We start from the raw sequence: 4,792 nt of genomic DNA on the forward strand, positions 1-4,792 counted from the left end.
TCACTACCAAAGGAAGAACTTCTGAGGAAAAAATGGTTACTATTTATTTTTCAAACGACACCAAAGGAGTATAAACCGAACGTTTTACTTTGCGCGCGTCATTTTACCGAAGATTGCTTCATCAATCTTGGCGCCTTTACTGCAGGATACATTAAACGTCTTTCCTTAAAAGATGTTGCAATACCAACTTTATTTGGACCTGTAAGCTCCACCGAATCACAACCTGTAAGTGTGACTCTTTATTTTTGTCTTTACTTAAAATTAAATTTGTGTGACGTTATCTCATGTCTGTGTTTAGCTAACGTTACCGTTATTTTTGGGGTTGTTACTGTTTGTTTACCTAACGTTAGCTATAAACTCGTTGCGCTAATGTAAGTGTTCAACCATATTAACTCGCAAAGTCTTTATTTCAAGAACTGCGTGGTGTACTATAGTTATAATAACATCTGAAGATACGAACACCGTACAATGTATGCCGTGATAATTAACTGTTACAAGAGAAGTGTCTAAAACAGTCCTTTTTCTTACTGGCATCTGTATAAGGATTAAAGAATGATTCGTCAGACTCGGGCTCGAACTGGTAAGGTCAAATCGACGCCATCTCTCTCTATACACTGTTAATATCCAACCACCTGCAAACCGTAATACAGCAGTAATGATAGGCGGTCCATTTGCGACACATGCTGAACGCGTTTGACCTATCACAGCAGACTAGACCATTTGACCAATCACAGCAGACTAGACCATCTGACCAATCACAGCAGACTAGACCATTTGACCAATCACAGCAGACTAGACCATCTGACCAATCACAGCAGACTACACTATCTGACCAATCAGATCAGACTACGCTGGCGGAAAGGCGGAGATTACACAGATGAATCGCGGAACGAATCATTTGAGAGTCAGTCAAGAAGTAAGGTAATAAAAACTGCTTATTATTACGAAATAATAGTATTTTTACATCATGTATGTACATAAACTTGTTGTCGGACACTCCATAAACCAAAATAAGCCCTTAAAAATATTGAGGAATGTACTCTTTAAAGATTCTGAGGCCGGATTCACATAAATAGAAAATTATTTTTAACTGCCATTTTCTAAAAATTCTAATTTAAGAAAAAAGTTAGGAATGTTTTGTATTTCCGGAAAAAAAAAATTCAGTTCTTAAATTTTCTTCTCAAGCTTGATCTCAGGTAAAAATGTATAGTATACCAATTCCCGAAACCAAAGCTGTCACAAATGTCATCTTAAAGTATGGATTTCTGAGCTGTCTTAAATTGTTTTAAATCTCAAAAGGTATAGAGGTTTTACTATTCTATTTGGTTATTTCCCATGTGACGCGTATTGTATTGAGCCACAATCGTAATTTTGACTGTTTACTTTCCATTGAGGAATTGTTATATTGATAGATAATGATAAGGTCTATATTTCAATACTTCAGTTGTCATTATTAAAAAAGTGCTTATTTCATTTATTTAAGGGCGCACACTGTAAAAAAAATCCTGTAAAATTTATAGTAAACTACTGGCAGCAGGATTGCCAGCCAGTTACTGTAATTTTTACAGCCACAGTACTGTAATTTAATTTACAGGCATTTACTGTAATCGCAGAATACAGGAAAAAACTGTACTTTTTAATAACAACAGTATAATGCTGTATTTTTTACTGCTTGATTTTAATTTACTGTATTTAGAAGAAATACATAAATGACTGTATATCCAGTATGTTTTGCATATTGTTACTGTTAGTTAAAATTTAAATTGATACATGTAACTGAAGTGAAATATTTCAAGAGTTTTGTTTTAATTCTGATGGCTACGACTATCAGCTAAAAAAATCCAGTTTATCAAAATATGTAGATGCGGAAATAGGTAACAGCTGTCACATTAGAAAATTCCTTCTGAACCAGAAGCAACGTCAGAAGCATCTAACCTGGGCTAAAAAGAAAAAGAACTGGACTGGACTTGCTTGGTGGTGCAAAGTTCTTTTCTTTTTTCAGATCAAAGTAAATTTTGCATTCAATTTGAAAATCAAGGTCCCAGTCTGGAATAAAAGTGGAGAGGCACAGAATCCAAGTTGCTTGAAGTCCAGTGTAGTTTCCACAGTCTGTGATGATTTCGGGTGCCATGTCATCTGCTGGTGTTGGTCCACTGTGCTTTATCAAGTCCAAAGTCAATGCAGCCATCTAGCACAAGATTTCGGAGTACTTTTCTTTTCCAGCAGGACTTAGCACCTGTCCACAGTGCCAAACCTACTTCTAACTAGTTTGCTGAACATGATATTACTGTGCTTTATTGGCCAGCCAACTCATCTGACCTGAACCCCAACTCAAATTTATTTTTTGCTGTAAGTCGTAGACCCCAGAAGAAAAACTAGAAAAACTCTTCAAATATTTCACTTTGTGCATAGTGAGTGTAGAATATAAGAAAGTTTGTTTTTGGAACTAAATTACAAAAGAAAAAGAACGTGTTCATGATATTCTAATTTGAAATGCACCTGTATACAGTCAGAGAAAAACAGAGGACAACATATACAGTCAGAGACAGAGAATAATAAAATGATGTAATTCAATGATGAGATCTGTGTGCGTGCGTGCGTGCGTGCGTGCGTGCGTGTGTGCGTGCTTCTTACTTTTCATCAATTACACTGAAAATTCATCATTGTGCTTAGAAGAGAGGCAACATGTAGGTCCACTGCAACCTGTTTCTTCTGTATCCTGTCATTTTAGATGACGCTTCTTGTTCCACTCTCTGGATTAATGTCTACAAAGGGTCAGGAAAAACAAAATGTTATAAATTAAATATATAGAATATATTATATTAAAACACGTGAATTAAATCAGCTTGCTAGTGTTAAATACTAATAGGGGAGTCTTCTAAATAATTTGCCCTAAAAAAATCCATCTCTCGTTGAGAAATATTGGTTTAAATGTCTTAACAACAGGTATATAACATTAACATATCTATAAAATGCAGGTAAGGAAGTTGTTCAACCATTACCTTTCAGTGGACTCCAAGATACACGCTGCCCCATCCTGGTACTCAAGACTGAATATGTAACATGCTATGAACAGAGTGGCAAGGCCAGACATGAAGTTGTGCTGAGCACCTTCACACACAACCTAACCTTCAGTAGTCAGCATCCAGAGGCCACCAGTCAAAGTGTGTCCTAAAACAAACAATACCACATGTGACAATAGTTAATAGTTACTATACAATTTTTATCTTTAAGCTTTTTACATTTAAACTACATTTTAGTATAAGTGACTCACTCGGTTGTTAAAACAAACTCTAAGCAAATTACACAGAGTACACTTAGAACCGTACTTACACAGAAATTTAAGCCAACTAGGGATGTCACGGGCAAGAAATTATCACACTGGTATTTGTAACCCGTCTCACTCGCACCCGCGATCGGTCCTATTTGGGAGACAGACCTGCCCTAACGATGGGGGTGTCGCTAACGTCTTTTGCTACAGCTCTCAGCTGGCCTCCGTTACATACAGTATATCTAGCTGGTTACGTACGTTAATCCAACACTTTACCGGGCTATCCTCCGTGAACACCGGTTGACCGCAAACTTTGTGAACGCGTTTTAATTTTGGCGCTCGATTTAACGGATGACTGCGTTTGCAAATTTGAATGACACCACAAAATAATCACGACCGAGTGTGGTATTCAACACTAAATTCCCGTCAATCCCAACTGTTGAAGCATGTAACTTTTACCGTGTCACTACAGCGGGCGCGATGTTCAACATTAAAAAAACAACCGTCAACTTACTGTAGCTCGTCACATACCGCCTTCGCTCCTAATGTGGACAAAAACTCAAAATAACATGAAAAACTTCTGTCCTCAGATGCTATAGCGACGGAGAATGTTTGAAATCTTACCGCGACCGCGCTGCTGAAACCCCGCGCAAGACTCCTTTGTTCCCCGCGGATGGAGGATGCGTGAAAGGGGTTACTAATATGAACCGCGAATGTATATACCTCTATACCAGTATACTAAATATGAAAAAAAAACTTAATAAGTCACTTACCACAGGTGTGAATCTTGCGCACTACCCGAATCTCGACTGTTGAAGATGATTCCGCCATTGTAGATTTGAAATTTACAGCAATATTCTGTACATTTGAGTTAATCCGTCACGTGACCCCAGAATGCATTGCACTTTACAGCAATATTCTGTATTATTTAAAAAACAGGCAGTTCTGTAAAATAACGCTGTAGTTTTTACAGCAATTCGTTACAGTGCAGTTCATCTGTATCTAATGAAGAAATATTTATATGTAGGCTAAGAATATAGTCGCTGTCCTCCATTGTTGCGAAAATCATTTTTTTTTATTTCAGTTACAAAACAGCCAAATATTTTAATATTCAATGTATTATAAAATGTAAAAGTAATAATAATAAACACAAATTTTCATTCAATTTATTTAATGGGTTAGGCCTGCTTTAGATATGTTAATGTGCTTTTCCCCCCATGAAGACACTTTCTATTTCTTGATTAATTATTTATTTATATTTTGAATAAACTAAATTTTGTGATTCTTTCAAAGCCATTTTGAATTTTTTTTATACTGAATAAGTTATTGTTCATAGGGTAGGCAACGTCGGTCTTGGAGTGCTGCTGTCCTGCAGATTTTAGCTACAACCCTAGCAGTGGGCCCAATCCCAAAGGTCTAGTCACATACTTCGGTTTTCAAACACTCTCATAAACTCTCAATTATCATAAAGCAAACAACAACCAGCACAAAACAGCAAGGGAGCACAAGGCTGCTGAGAGA

Source organism: Triplophysa rosa, unplaced genomic scaffold, assembly GCF_024868665.1.
Source record: "Triplophysa rosa unplaced genomic scaffold, Trosa_1v2 scaffold219_ERROPOS40939, whole genome shotgun sequence".
NCBI classification, from domain to species: Eukaryota; Metazoa; Chordata; class Actinopteri; order Cypriniformes; family Nemacheilidae; genus Triplophysa; species Triplophysa rosa.